The 16,491-nt window shown below is 38.7% G+C and overlaps 4 non-coding genes and 6 pseudogenes across 4 annotated transcripts; all 10 read right to left on the minus strand.

Moving 5' to 3' along the window:
- Nucleotides 1-699: 699 nt before the first annotated feature.
- LOC120041065 lies at nucleotides 700-849 on the minus strand (annotated as a pseudogene).
- Nucleotides 850-7,851: 7,002 nt separating this feature from the next.
- On the minus strand, nucleotides 7,852-8,001 carry LOC120041066 (annotated as a pseudogene).
- A 693-nt stretch (nucleotides 8,002-8,694) lies between these two features.
- Nucleotides 8,695-8,813, minus strand: LOC120041060. Its single transcript, XR_005475817.1, has one exon. It is a non-coding gene; the product is annotated as a 5S ribosomal RNA (ribosomal RNA).
- A 682-nt stretch (nucleotides 8,814-9,495) lies between these two features.
- On the minus strand, nucleotides 9,496-9,642 carry LOC120041061 (annotated as a pseudogene).
- Nucleotides 9,643-10,336: 694 nt separating this feature from the next.
- On the minus strand, nucleotides 10,337-10,455 carry LOC120041067. Its single transcript, XR_005475818.1, has one exon. It is a non-coding gene; the product is annotated as a 5S ribosomal RNA (ribosomal RNA).
- Nucleotides 10,456-11,141: 686 nt separating this feature from the next.
- On the minus strand, nucleotides 11,142-11,288 carry LOC120041062 (annotated as a pseudogene).
- Nucleotides 11,289-11,981: 693 nt separating this feature from the next.
- LOC120041068 lies at nucleotides 11,982-12,100 on the minus strand. The gene has a single exon (XR_005475819.1). It is a non-coding gene; the product is annotated as a 5S ribosomal RNA (ribosomal RNA).
- Nucleotides 12,101-12,783: 683 nt separating this feature from the next.
- LOC120041063 lies at nucleotides 12,784-12,930 on the minus strand (annotated as a pseudogene).
- A 691-nt stretch (nucleotides 12,931-13,621) lies between these two features.
- Nucleotides 13,622-13,740, minus strand: LOC120041069. The gene has a single exon (XR_005475820.1). It is a non-coding gene; the product is annotated as a 5S ribosomal RNA (ribosomal RNA).
- Nucleotides 13,741-14,426: 686 nt separating this feature from the next.
- LOC120041064 lies at nucleotides 14,427-14,573 on the minus strand (annotated as a pseudogene).
- Between the last annotated feature and the right edge of the window lie 1,918 nt (nucleotides 14,574-16,491).

Here is a 16,491-nt window from a genome sequence, read left to right on the forward strand (position 1 = left end):
CTCCATCACCCTTTTTACACTACCCTCATCTCTAACTGTTATAGTGGTATCATCTGCGTATTGATGTATCAAACTAAAACCTCCTTGCGGAGTCTCTACACAATTTATAAGATTATCTCTTTTAAGAAATGCTGCTAAAGGTTCTACCGATAAAACGAATAATAAAGCTGATAAAGGACACCCCTGTCTCACAGATCTCTCAAGAATAAAAGAATCGGTTAAAACCCCATTACATTTCACCTTACTTTTTGCCTTCTTATATAATAATTTTATCCATCCTATTATTCTATTACCAAAACCATATTTATCCATTACCCTAAACATAAAATCATGTTAAACCCTATCAAAAGCTTTATTTAAATCTATGCTTTAAAACAATTCCCCCCATCTTATCATGATTCATTTATTTATCACATCTCTAATTGTATTAATTGTATCCGCAATATCTCTACCAGGCACACTATAATTCTGTGTAGGTGCTATAATATCATTTAAAACTTGCTTCATTCTATTTGCCAGTATCTTTGCTAAAATCTTATAATCCGAATTTAATAAACTAAAATGTTTCCACCTTTCGATTGGTCCACAAAGTCTCTTTCACAACTGACTTCAAAGATCTCCATAAGCACAGTCGGTTGACTCAAGTCATCCTTAAGCCTGCCGCCAAGCAACGGTTTATCATTAACAAAGAAATCAGGGTAAAGCGCAAACGACCACTACCATAAATTTTGCATTCGAGATTCCCATATTTGGAAAATTCAAAAGGGGTCAGCCCAGCCAGAGTGGAATGGCTGAGCCCCACACTGGGTCAACCACCTTCTTGATCACAGTATCTCTTCTGCTTAGTGGAGGGCAAGTCTCTCCAGTGCCAACATTTTCCGCTAACGGGAACCACTTTTTGTTGTGATAATATCATATCACATCGACCTGCGTTAAATGCCGTTTAGGAATGCACTTGCACACAGAGTGGTGAAAAAGTAGTTTATTTTGTTTACTAGATTATATCAGTGAACCACTAGATTCCCATCATGCAACACTGTCGAAAAAATCACCAATTACTTTTTAATATCTTAACCTATCTGATATCACAAATGTTTGCGATATGACGAAATACAATCACATTCAGACACACACACACACACACAGACAAATGCATGAAACCAATTGATTTATTATCGATAACATCTCAGATTCTCTTGTGCTTTTGATTTACTCCATAAAAGAAGGGTTGTAATTCCAACATGGAAAACACAGGGCCATCAGACACCAGTCCAGTTCCACTCCTCACCAGCATTATTTCCTTTGATCATTTGAACAGGGCGAGGGAGCACAGAGCACACACAAGCTGCATTCAGTAACAATATTCTTATTTGTCTTATGCATAAAAGGCAGTTGCTCCCTGACAACACAAGGAACTTTGATCGTATTAAAAGGGCAGGGGAGACTAGCCCATAGAAGCTGCATTTAGTCAATTCAGCATCAAATGCTTACTACAAGGCAGTGTTGCTGATGAAATAATGCCACACCCCCTAGTGGACAAAAGGCTTACAGCACCTGGTATTCCCAGGCGGTCTCCCATCCAAGTACTAACCAGGCCCGACCCTGCTTAGCTTCCGAGATCAGACGAGATCGGGCATATTTTTTTTTTTTTTTTTTTTTTTTTTTCTTTTATTATGAAGAAACACATAACATTTACAACATTCAATCAACAATCAAAAGGTTGAACAATTCATCCTTTTACAAAATCAAAAAAAGAAAAGAAAATAAAACCTATTAGAAACACAATCATCCACCAAAACCAATTAATAATTAAAAACAAGTTTTCCATTCGACTCAATTTCAATAAAATTGCTCCCCCACACAAACAATTTTTCAAAATTACATCCACCATATTTATATATTACTTCTATATCTTTCTCTAACATACTTCTAAATAAAACCTCTACACTCACAATTTTCCCTTCATAATGTCCCAAATTCCTTCTTAGTCTTACAGCGTATCTGGCATGACTAAGAACAAAATTCATCAAATTAAAATTAATAACTTTGCTTTTCCCAGTTAAACCAAAAAGAAACAACCTCCTCCACTCAACCCCAGCAACAATCTCTTCTCCCCACTGTTGTACTAAAATCCCCTTTAAAAACTTATGAAACTCATCTAATCTACTACATTCAACAAAAAAGTGCATAAAATTTTCCACCCCCGTACCACAAATATCACATTCTCTTTTAATATCTCTATTTATTTGATGTAAAACCACGTTCGTAAAAATTCTATTATGTTTCATTTTAAAATCATTGTCTTCACATTCTATAGAATTATATTTTACATTTACATTCTTCCATATTGATTTTACATCTATATTTGCAAACACCCTAGACCACACTTTTTCCGAAGCAGGAGTTTTTATCTCTCTTAAAATACATTTTTCATAAACTTTTTTAACTTTCAAACCTGACAAATCATGCTTCTTCCCATTACCTTCATAATATAAAACCGGTAAACCCCTAGCTCTTGTTGCCACCTCTTTATTTATTAAAACACCCCACTCCCCAGGAAGACATCCTAATATTCTCTTATACATGTTCTCCACAGTAGTTCTACTTATTTCATCATTTTCTTCAACCACATTATCAAATATTGCCTGACTTGGAAGGAACCCCGGAATTACCTCATATAAGATGTCCCCAATCTGTCTCATCCCAGCCCTCATAAAATATTTACAAAACAACATCTTATTATTATACTGTATCTTGGGATTTAAAAAAATTGGCTGATTTAAAATATTGTCTAAAATGGTACACTCATAATAAATATTTGGTAAAAACTCCCCCCAAGCCTCAAACACTTCTCTATAAAACAAAGGTATATTACCTAACATTTCCTTTTTCATACACATCAATAAACCATTGTCCCCCATCCTCCCAACCTCCTGCAAATACTCCTTAAAAAATCTTTTCCATCCATAATCTAATTCCCCATATAAATATTTACGTACCATTTTGACTCTAATTGCTGTTTTCCTCACATTTAAATCCACCAACTTCAAGCCCCCCTCCTCATAACCTGCAATCAAAGTTTTAAAAGCTATTTTCACCCCCTTCCCTTCCCATAAAAAATCAACTACAATTTTATTCATTTCAGATAAAACCCATTCTGGCATATCCAAAACATTCATTACATAAATAAAAATTGACATCAACAATGAATTTATGACAATTACTTTCCCTTTTAATTTCAAAGACCTCCCCCTCCACATATTTACCACCTTCCTAACTTTGTTTATAACCCCACTCCATGTCATATCCCTAGCTTCCTGTTCCTTCACCCCTAAAAACACACCTAACACCTTAAAATAATCATTTACCATTTTAAAAGGAAAAATCTCCTCATTAATCTTCCCAACATACATTATTACTGACTTCTCCATATTCACTTTTGCTCCTGAGGCTTTCTCATATACTTTAAAACACTCCATCACCCTTTTAACACTTTCCTCATCTCTAACTGTTATTGTGGTATCGTCTGCATATTGATGAATTAAACTAAAACCTCCTTGCGGAGTCTCTACACAATTTATAAAATGATCTTTTTTAAGGTATGCCGCTAAGGGTTCTACCGATAAAACATACAGTAATGCTGATAAAGGGCACCCCTGTCTCACTGATCTCTCAAGAATAAAAGAATCTGTTAAAACCCCATTACATTTTACCCTACTTTTTGCCTTTCTATATAATAATTTTATCCATCCTATTATTCTATTTCCAAACCCATATTTTTCCAGTACCCTAAACATAAAATCATGTTCCACCCTGTCAAAAGCTTTATTAAAATCTATACTTAAAACAATTCCCCCTCTCTTATCGCTATTCATTTTATTTATCACATCTCTAAGTGTAATGATGGTATCAGCTATGTCTCTTCCAGGCACACTATAATTTTGTGTAGGTGCTATAATATCATTTAAAACCATCTTCATCCTATTCGCCAATATCTTAGCTAAAATCTTATAATCTGAATTTAATAAACTAATTGGCCTATAATTTTCTAATTTCATTTTGCTCCCCTTATTTTTATATAAAACCGATATCAGTCCTGTCACCATGGAGTCTGAAACAGTATTATTATCTTCCATATATTGATACACTTCCATTAAAATCGGTGCTAAAAAACTTTCATACATTTTGTAAAACTCTGCAATTAGTCCATCTACTCCAGGACTTTTATTTATTTGTAATCCCTTAATTGCATCTTTCACTTCATCCACTGTTATCTTCCTATCACATATTTGCTTTTCCTCAACACCAATTTGCACATCCACACTACCTAAAATCTCCTTTACACACTCTTCATCCACCTCCCCTTTCTTAAATAAATCCTTATAAAAATTCTGTACAGTTTCTAATATCTCAACATAATCATTTACCACTTCACCCTTTACATTTTCTATCTCACTAATATATGATTTCGTCTGTTTAGTTTTCTCTAAACCAAGAAAAAAAGACGTACATTTCTCCCCTTCTAAAACATACTTTGCCCTACTTCTAATAGATGCCCCCTTACATTTATCTATTTCACATTTGCTCAATTGTGCCTTTAAATCTAAAAACCTTTCAATATTATAAATAGGATCAATATCACATTTCCTCATTTCTTCATTCAATTTTGCTCTTAAATAATTTTCTTCTCTTGTCATCCTACTCCTTTTCTTCCTTGCATATCTAATACTAAAATCTTTTATTTTTTTCTTAACATTTTCCCACCACTGGCACTTATCATTCCCTTTTTGCTTATCCTCCATTTCATGTTCTATCAAAGATTTAAGTTGTATTCCATATTCCTCATCACCTAGATACCTTGCATTCATACACCACACTCCCCCCCCTTTCCCCTCCCTATCTAACCCCACCGAAAATGTTAACCCAGCATGATCACTAAAAGTTGTAAAAATATACTTAATATCCTTCATAAAATTCCTTAACCCTTCATTTACTAAAACCAGATCTATCCGTGTCTGTTTCAACTCCCCTAAAACCACCTGCCTTCTAGAAAATTCTCTCTTGTACGGATTCTCATCCCTCCATATATCAATCATTCCTTTTTCTATCATCATCTTCTTTAAAACCCCCCTAGATACATCACTTCTAAAAATAGCTCCTCTTGTCATATCCAGTCTATCCATTTTAACATTAAAATCCCCAACTACAATACAGTTTCCCTCACACCATTTTCCTATTTCTAAAAATAAATCTTTGCGCTCTATTTCAGTATTAGGCGCATAAATATTTATAATTCTAAAAACCCTACTCATATATTCAAAATCTACAATTAAAATCCTCCCATTATTATCATTATATATCTGTTTCACATTATCCACCACATCCTTCCTCAATAAAATAGCAACCCCACTTGAATTCCCCCTGCCATTGTTAACAAAAATAAAATCTCTCCATATTTTTTTTACTTCTAAAATACATACATTGTCCCAATGTGTTTCTTGCAGGCATAAAATATCCGAATTCTTCATTTTAACTATTCTTTGAAATTTTTCCATTGTTCTTAAACCATTCGCATTGATTGACATACAATTAACCATTCCAATAAATAATAATAAGAAAATATATTTTCTCATTTTCCTCTACCTTTTGTCATGTTTTCTTCCTTTTTCGTCCTTTTTCACCTCCAACGCCACTTTCCTCTTCCTGTAGCTTACCCTTGCTCTATCAATCTTTTCCATGTCTTCTGAATCTGAAATTGCCTCTAAATCCATCTCTTCCAACCAACTCGAATTCTTCTTTCCTGTGCCTGTTGTGCTGCTTGTATCCATTTGCGTCTCCTGTATAGTTGTCAGCATCCCACTCCCCTCCACTTCACCTCCTTCCGAAGCACCCACATAGCCCGAGGCCCCCCCCAAAAACTGTGAGTCCCCAGTGCCTCCACCCATCCCACTCCCGTCCTCCTCCTGAAAACTCCCTCTTCTTATCTCTGAATCCATACTGCCTCCTATTTCCTCCGTCTTCTGTTCCATCTTTTCCCCTCTTCTTTTCTCCGTCTCTCCTCCCTCCACCACGTCTTCTCCTCCATCGTCTTCTTCTACTCGGGGTGATACATCAGCCTCCACAAAAAGATCCTGGCTCCCCTCCTCATTCACAACCTCTCCACATTTGCACTCGTCAGCTCTCATGCGACATCCTTCGCAAAATGCCCTTTCCTTTCCACCTACACATTCTCTTGCATAATGCCCTTGCTTCCCGCACTTATAACATTTAAATTCAGGGCAGTCCTTCACAATATGCCCAGGCTGAATACAAAGCCTACAAACTCTGACCTGCTTATCATGCATGACTCTAAAGTACTCTCCACCTTCAAGCGTATCAAACTTTGTAGAGTACGGCAGTGATTTCACAGTATCAGTGAATTTGACTTTGCAGTATCTCGTGCCATCTGCTATATCCGTGCCTGGCCAAACTCTCCTCCTGATTTCAGAGACTGCTGATACACCCCAGCTACATAGCTTGCCCAATATAGCACTGTCTTCCATGTATACAGGCAGATTCATGAACGACACCACCACTTCCTTCACATTAATATCTCTCGCCAGTATCTTGGTGTCCTTTATTCGTATTCCATCCATTAGCCGTTCTTTTCCTTTTTCATTCCTCATCGTAACTTCATACTTCTTTTCTCCTTTCATTCGGCATCCCACCACCTCTCCACACACCTCCTTAATTGCTCTTAGTAGTTCCATTGTCGTCACTTTGTCTTCTCCTTCCAACTCAATTGCCACCGTGTATTCTTTTCCATATTTCATTCCTTCTTTATCTTCATTTTTCTTCCGTTGCGCATTTTCGTTGTCCTTTTCCATTCCGTTTGTCGTTGCCATGTTGTCCGTCATAATATATCAAAAAATGGGTCCAAAAAAGGCTCTCCCCCAAGCAGAAAACCTGCAAGGGGGAAGACTAACCAAACTTTAAACTATTCAACTGAAGAAAATAATAAATTATATTGCAAAAACCAATTAATTAACAAAAATAGCTCTCGAGCAAACACTCTCCAGCAAACACTCACTCACAGCTCAGACACTCGCACCTGTCGTCACTTCTCCAATCAGGATGGGCGTATTCAGGCTGGTATGGCCGTAAGCGAAGGTACATCTCTTGGTACACCATATAAAGTCAAAGTGAGTCTGATAAACAGACATTGCATTCTCACCAATTAGATAAGCAGCTTGAACTTTGGCTCACTCAAAAAGTGGAAGAAATTACATATACTGTAGCCATCACTTTTTAGCACAGATAGTTGGATGAAATACAAACAAACCTTGCTAACATTTCAAAGCGAGGGCACATATTTCAGCCTTGTGGGAAAAAACGGACAAATACAATGACTTCTGACAAATACATCATCAGCAACAGTTTCCCATGCAGCTATCCTACTAGCCACAATAAATACACAAAAGCTCTGGATGTTGAAAACCTATTGCATTGTTCTGTGCTAAGGAGGAACGCATGTATGGACAATTTCATATTGGAAGCGCATGGGGCGCGTATGACACATCATGACCGGGGGGGGTTAGAGTGGCTTCTCAACTATCTCTTGATTGAAGTACCAGCGTGGCATAAATACAATGCTGCATTTCGCAACATAATGTTTCGACAAAATGCCAACAATGTTTTGCTACAAACAAATGTTTCCACCTTTCGATTGGTCCACAAAGTCTCTTTCACAACTGACTTCAAAGATCTCCATAAGCACAGTCGGTTGACTCAAGTCATCCTTAAGCCTGCCGCCAAGCAACGGTTTATCATTAACAAAGATATCAGGGTAAAGCGCAAACGACCACTACCATAAATTTTGCAAACGACCACTACCATAAATTTTGCATTCGAGATTCCCACATTTGGAAAATTCAAAAGGGGTCAGCCCAGCCAGAGTGGAATGGCTGAGCCCCACACTGGGTCAACCACCTTCTTGATCACAGTATCTCTTCTGCTTAGTGGAGGGCAAGTCTCTCCAGTGCCAACATTTTCCGCTAACGGGAACCACTTTTTGTTGTGATAATATCATATCACATCGACCTGCGTTAAATGCCGTTTAGGAATGCACTTGCACACAGAGTGGTGAAAAAGTAGTTTATTTTGTTTACTAGATTATATCAGTGAACCACTAGATTCCCATCATGCAACACTGTCGAAAAAATCACCAATTACTTTTTAATATCTTAACCTATCTGATATCACAAATGTTTGCGATATGACGAAATACAATCACATTCAGACACACACACACACACACAGACAAATGCATGAAACCAATTGATTTATTATCGATAACATCTCAGATTCTCTTGTGCTTTTGATTTACTCCATAAAAGAAGGGTTGTAATTCCAACATGGAAAACACAGGGCCATCAGACACCAGTCCAGTTCCACTCCTCACCAGCATTATTTCCTTTGATCATTTGAACAGGGCGAGGGAGCACAGAGCACACACAAGCTGCATTCAGTAACAATATTCTTATTTGTCTTATAAATAAAAGGCAGTTGCTCCCTGACAACACAAGGAACTTTGATCGTATTAAAAGGGCAGGGGAGACTAGCCCATAGAAGCTGCATTTAGTCAATTCAGCATCAAATGCTTACTACAAGGCAGTGTTGCTGATGAAATAATGCCACACCCCCTAGTGGACAAAAGGCTTACAGCACCTGGTATTCCCAGGCGGTCTCCCATCCAAGTACTAACCAGGCCCGACCCTGCTTAGCTTCCGAGATCAGACGAGATCGGGCATATTCAGGCTGGTATGGCCGTAAGCGAAGGTACATCTCTTGGTACACCATATAAAGTCAAAGTGAGTCTGATAAACAGACATTGCATTCTCACCAATTAGATAAGCAGCTTGAACTTTGGCTCACTCAAAAAGTGGAAGAAATTACATATACTGTAGCCATCACTTTTTAGCACAGATAGTTGGATGAAATACAAACAAACCTTGCTAACATTTCAAAGCGAGGGCACATATTTCAGCCTTGTGGGAAAAAACGGACAAATACAATGACTTCTGACAAATACATCATCAGCAACAGTTTCCCATGCAGCTATCCTACTAGCCACAATAAATACACAAAAGCTCTGGATGTTGAAAACCTATTGCATTGTTCTGTGCTAAGGAGGAACGCATGTATGGACAATTTCATATTGGAAGCGCATGGGGCGTATGACACATCATGACCGGGGGGGGGTTAGAGTGGCTTCTCAACTATCTCCTGATTGAAGTACCAGCGTGGCATAAATACAATGCTGCATTTCGCAACATAATGTTTCGACAAAATGCCAACAATATTTTGCTACAAACAAATGTTTCCACCTTTCGATTGGTCCACAAAGTCTCCTTCACAACTGACTTCAAAGATCTCCATAAGCACAGTCAGTTGACTCAAGTCATCCTTAAGCCTGCCGCCAAGCAACAGTTTATCATTAACAAAGACATCAGGGTAAAGCTCAAACGAGCACTACCATAAATTTTGCAATCGGATTCCCACATTTGGAAAATTCGCAAGGGGTCAGCACAGCCAGAGTGCAATGGCTGAGCCCCACACCGGGTGAACCACCTTCTTGATCACGGTATCTCTTCTGCTTAGTGGAGGAAAAGTGTCTCCAGTGCCAACATTTTCCGCTAACGGTAACCACTTTGTGTTCTGATAATATCATATCACATCGACCTGCGTTAAATGCCGTTTAGGAATGCACTTGCACACAGAGTAGTGAAAAAGTAGTTTATTTTGTTTACTAGATTATATCAGTGAACCACTAGATTCCCATCATGCAACACTGTCGAAAAAATCACCAATTACTTTTTAATATCTTAACCCTATCTGATATCACAAATGTTTGCGATATGACGAAATACAATCACATTCAGACACACACACACACACACAGACAAATGCATGAAACCAATTGATTTATTATCGATAACATCTCAGATTCTCTTGTGCTTTTGATTTACTCCATAAAAGAAGGGTTGTAATTCCAACATGGAAAACACAGGGCCATCAGACACCAGTCCAGTTCCACTCCTCACCAGCATTATTTCCTTTGATCATTTGAACAGGGCGAGGGAGCACAGAGCACACACAAGCTGCATTCAGTAACAATATTCTTATTTGTCTTATGCATAAAAGGCAGTTGCTCCCTGACAACACAAGGAACTTTGATCGTATTAAAAGGGCAGGGGAGACTAGCCCATAGAAGCTGCATTTAGTCAATTCAGCATCAAATGCTTACTACAAGGCAGTGTTGCTGATGAAATAATGCCACACCCCCTAGTGGACAAAAGGCTTACAGCACCTGGTATTCCCAGGCGGTCTCCCATCCAAGTACTAACCAGGCCCGACCCTGCTTAGCTTCCGAGATCAGACGAGATCGGGCATATTCAGGCTGGTATGGCCGTAAGCGAAGGTACATCTCTTGGTACACCATATAAAGTCAAAGTGAGTCTGATAAACAGACATTGCATTCTCACCAATTAGATAAGCAGCTTGAACTTTGGCTCACTCAAAAAGTGGAAGAAATTACATATACTGTAGCCATCACTTTTTAGCACAGATAGTTGGATGAAATACAAACAAACCTTGCTAACATTTCAAAGCGAGGGCACATATTTCAGCCTTGTGGGAAAAAACGGACAAATACAATGACTTCTGACAAATACATCATCAGCAACAGTTTCCCATGCAGCTATCCTACTAGCCACAATAAATACACAAAAGCTCTGGATGTTGAAAACCTATTGCATTGTTCTGTGCTAAGGAGGAACGCATGTATGGACAATTTCATATTGGAAGCGCATGGGGCGCGTATGACACATCATGACCGGGGGGGGGGGTTAGAGTGGCTTCTCAACTATCTCCTGATTGAAGTACCAGCGTGGCATAAATACAATGCTGCATTTCGCAACATAATGTTTCGACAAAATGCCAACAATATTTTGCTACAAACAAATGTTTCCACCTTTCGATTGGTCCACAAAGTCTCCTTCACAACTGACTTCAAAGATCTCCATAAGCACAGTCAGTTGACTCAAGTCATCCTTAAGCCTGCCGCCAAGCAACAGTTTATCATTAACAAAGACATCAGGGTAAAGCTCAAACGAGCACTACCATAAATTTTGCAATCGGATTCCCACATTTGGAAAATTCGCAAGGGGTCAGCACAGCCAGAGTGCAATGGCTGAGCCCCACACCGGGTGAACCACCTTCTTGATCACGGTATCTCTTCTGCTTAGTGGAGGAAAAGTGTCTCCAGTGCCAACATTTTCCGCTAACGGTAACCACTTTGTGTTCTGATAATATCATATCACATCGACCTGCGTTAAATGCCGTTTAGGAATGCACTTGCACACAGAGTAGTGAAAAAGTAGTTTATTTTGTTTACTAGATTATATCAGTGAACCACTAGATTCCCATCATGCAACACTGTCGAAAAAATCACCAATTACTTTTTAATATCTTAACCCATCTGATATCACAAATGTTTGCGATATGACGAAATACAATCACATTCAGACACACACACACACACACAGACAAATGCATGAAACCAATTGATTTATTATCGATAACATCTCAGATTCTCTTGTGCTTTTGATTTACTCCATAAAAGAAGGGTTGTAATTCCAACATGGAAAACACAGGGCCATCAGACACCAGTCCAGTTCCACTCCTCACCAGCATTATTTCCTTTGATCATTTGAACAGGGCGAGGGAGCACAGAGCACACACAAGCTGCATTCAGTAACAATATTCTTATTTGTCTTATGCATAAAAGGCAGTTGCTCCCTGACAACACAAGGAACTTTGATCGTATTAAAAGGGCAGGGGAGACTAGCCCATAGAAGCTGCATTTAGTCAATTCAGCATCAAATGCTTACTACAAGGCAGTGTTGCTGATGAAATAATGCCACACCCCCTAGTGGACAAAAGGCTTACAGCACCTGGTATTCCCAGGCGGTCTCCCATCCAAGTACTAACCAGGCCCGACCCTGCTTAGCTTCCGAGATCAGACGAGATCGGGCATATTCAGGCTGGTATGGCCGTAAGCGAAGGTACATCTCTTGGTACACCATATAAAGTCAAAGTGAGTCTGATAAACAGACATTGCATTCTCACCAATTAGATAAGCAGCTTGAACTTTGGCTCACTCAAAAAGTGGAAGAAATTACATATACTGTAGCCATCACTTTTTAGCACAGATAGTTGGATGAAATACAAACAAACCTTGCTAACATTTCAAAGCGAGGGCACATATTTCAGCCTTGTGGGAAAAAACGGACAAATACAATGACTTCTGACAAATACATCATCAGCAACAGTTTCCCATGCAGCTATCCTACTAGCCACAATAAATACACAAAAGCTCTGGATGTTGAAAACCTATTGCATTGTTCTGTGCTAAGGAGGAACGCATGTATGGACAATTTCATATTGGAAGCGCATGGGCGCGTATGACACATCATGACCGGGGGGGGGTTAGAGTGGCTTCTCAACTATCTCCTGATTGAAGTACCAGCGTGGCATAAATACAATGCTGCATTTCGCAACATAATGTTTCGACAAAATGCCAACAATATTTTGCTACAAACAAATGTTTCCACCTTTCGATTGGTCCACAAAGTCTCCTTCACAACTGACTTCAAAGATCTCCATAAGCACAGTCAGTTGACTCAAGTCATCCTTAAGCCTGCCGCCAAGCAACAGTTTATCATTAACAAAGACATCAGGGTAAAGCTCAAACGAGCACTACCATAAATTTTGCAATCGGATTCCCACATTTGGAAAATTCGCAAGGGGTCAGCACAGCCAGAGTGCAATGGCTGAGCCCCACACCGGGTGAACCACCTTCTTGATCACGGTATCTCTTCTGCTTAGTGGAGGAAAAGTGTCTCCAGTGCCAACATTTTCCGCTAACGGTAACCACTTTGTGTTCTGATAATATCATATCACATCGACCTGCGTTAAATGCCGTTTAGGAATGCACTTGCACACAGAGTAGTGAAAAAGTAGTTTATTTTGTTTACTAGATTATATCAGTGAACCACTAGATTCCCATCATGCAACACTGTCGAAAAAATCACCAATTACTTTTTAATATCTTAACCCATCTGATATCACAAATGTTTGCGATATGACGAAATACAATCACATTCAGACACACACACACACACAGACAAATGCATGAAACCAATTGATTTATTATCGATAACATCTCAGATTCTCTTGTGCTTTTGATTTACTCCATAAAAGAAGGGTTGTAATTCCAACATGGAAAACACAGGGCCATCAGACACCAGTCCAGTTCCACTCCTCACCAGCATTATTTCCTTTGATCATTTGAACAGGGCGAGGGAGCACAGAGCACACACAAGCTGCATTCAGTAACAATATTCTTATTTGTCTTATGCATAAAAGGCAGTTGCTCCCTGACAACACAAGGAACTTTGATCGTATTAAAAGGGCAGGGGAGACTAGCCCATAGAAGCTGCATTTAGTCAATTCAGCATCAAATGCTTACTACAAGGCAGTGTTGCTGATGAAATAATGCCACACCCCCTAGTGGACAAAAGGCTTACAGCACCTGGTATTCCCAGGCGGTCTCCCATCCAAGTACTAACCAGGCCCGACCCTGCTTAGCTTCCGAGATCAGACGAGATCGGGCATATTCAGGCTGGTATGGCCGTAAGCGAAGGTACATCTCTTGGTACACCATATAAAGTCAAAGTGAGTCTGATAAACAGACATTGCATTCTCACCAATTAGATAAGCAGCTTGAACTTTGGCTCACTCAAAAAGTGGAAGAAATTACATATACTGTAGCCATCACTTTTTAGCACAGATAGTTGGATGAAATACAAACAAACCTTGCTAACATTTCTAAAGCGAGGGCACATATTTCAGCCTTGTGGGAAAAAAACGGACAAATACAATGACTTCTGACAAATACATCATCAGCAACAGTTTCCCATGCAGCTATCCTACTAGCCACAATAAATACACAAAAGCTCTGGATGTTGAAAACCTATTGCATTGTTCTGTGCTAAGGAGGAACGCATGTATGGACAATTTCATATTGGAAGCGCATGGGGCGCGTATGACACATCATGACCGGGGGGGGGTTAGAGTGGCTTCTCAACTATCTCCTGATTGAAGTACCAGCGTGGCATAAATACAATGCTGCATTTCGCAACATAATGTTTCGACAAAATGCCAACAATATTTTGCTACAAACAAATGTTTCCACCTTTCGATTGGTCCACAAAGTCTCCTTCACAACTGACTTCAAAGATCTCCATAAGCACAGTCAGTTGACTCAAGTCATCCTTAAGCCTGCCGCCAAGCAACAGTTTATCATTAACAAAGACATCAGGGTAAAGCTCAAACGAGCACTACCATAAATTTTGCAATCGGATTCCCACATTTGGAAAATTCGCAAGGGGTCAGCACAGCCAGAGTGCAATGGCTGAGCCCCACACCGGGTGAACCACCTTCTTGATCACGGTATCTCTTCTGCTTAGTGGAGGAAAAGTGTCTCCAGTGCCAACATTTTCCGCTAACGGTAACCACTTTGTGTTCTGATAATATCATATCACATCGACCTGCGTTAAATGCCGTTTAGGAATGCACTTGCACACAGAGTAGTGAAAAAGTAGTTTATTTTGTTTACTAGATTATATCAGTGAACCACTAGATTCCCATCATGCAACACTGTCGAAAAAATCACCAATTACTTTTTAATATCTTAACCCATCTGATATCACAAATGTTTGCGATATGACGAAATACAATCACATTCAGACACACACACACACACACAGACAAATGCATGAAACCAATTGATTTATTATCGATAACATCTCAGATTCTCTTGTGCTTTTGATTTACTCCATAAAAGAAGGGTTGTAATTCCAACATGGAAAACACAGGGCCATCAGACACCAGTCCAGTTCCACTCCTCACCAGCATTATTTCCTTTGATCATTTGAACAGGGCGAGGGAGCACAGAGCACACACAAGCTGCATTCAGTAACAATATTCTTATTTGTCTTATGCATAAAAGGCAGTTGCTCCCTGACAACACAAGGAACTTTGATCGTATTAAAAGGGCAGGGGAGACTAGCCCATAGAAGCTGCATTTAGTCAATTCAGCATCAAATGCTTACTACAAGGCAGTGTTGCTGATGAAATAATGCCACACCCCCTAGTGGACAAAAGGCTTACAGCACCTGGTATTCCCAGGCGGTCTCCCATCCAAGTACTAACCAGGCCCGACCCTGCTTAGCTTCCGAGATCAGACGAGATCGGGCATATTTTTTTTTTTCTCTTTTATTATGAAGAAACACATAACATTTACAACATTCAATCAACAATCAAAAGGTTGAACAATTCATCCTTTTACAAAATCAAAAAAAGAAAAGAAAATAAAACCTATTAGAAACACAATCATCCACCAAAACCAATTAATAATTAAAAACAAGTTTTCCATTCGACCTCAATTTCAATAAAATTGCTCCCCCACACAAACAATTTTTCAAAATTACATCCACCATATTTATATATTACTTCTATATCTTTCTCTAACATACTTCTAAATAAAACCTCTACACTCACAATTTTCCCTTCATAATGTCCCAATTCCTTCTTAGTCTTACAGCGTATCTGGCATGACTAAGAACAAAATTCATCAAATTAAAATTAATAACTTTGCTTTTCCCAGTTAAACCAAAAAGAAACAACCTCCTCCACTCAACCCCAGCAACAATCTCTTCTCCCCACTGTTGTACTAAAATCCCCTTTAAAAACTTATGAAACTCATCTAACTCTACTACATTCAACAAAAAAAGTGCATAAAATGTTCCACCCCCGTACCGACAAATATCACATTCTCTTTTAATATCTCTATTATTTGATGTTAAAACCACGTTCGTAAAAATTCTATTATGTTTCATTTTAAAATCATTGTCTTCACATTCTATAGAATTATATTTACATTTACATTCTTCCATATTGATTTACATCTATATTTGCAAACACCCTAGACCACACTTTTTCCGAAGCAGGAGTTTTTATCTCTTAAAATACATTTTTCATAAACTTTTTTAACTTTCAAACTGACAAATCATGCTTCTTCCCATTACCTTCATAATATAAAACCGGTAAACCCCTAGCTCTTGTTGCCACCTCTTTATTTATTAAACACCCCACTCCCCAGGAAGACATCCTAATATTCTCTTATACATGTTCTCCACAGTAGTTCTACTTATTTCATCATTTTCTTCAACCACATTATCAAATATTGCCTGACTTGGAAGGAACCCCGGAATTACCTCATATAAGATGTCCCCAATCTGTCTCATCCCAGCCCTCATAAAATATTTACAAAACAACTCTTATTATACTGTATCTTGGGATTTAAAAAATTGGCTGATTTAAAATATT

This window comes from Salvelinus namaycush, unplaced genomic scaffold, assembly GCF_016432855.1.
Source record: "Salvelinus namaycush isolate Seneca unplaced genomic scaffold, SaNama_1.0 Scaffold4007, whole genome shotgun sequence".
Classification (NCBI taxonomy): domain Eukaryota; kingdom Metazoa; phylum Chordata; class Actinopteri; order Salmoniformes; family Salmonidae; genus Salvelinus; species Salvelinus namaycush.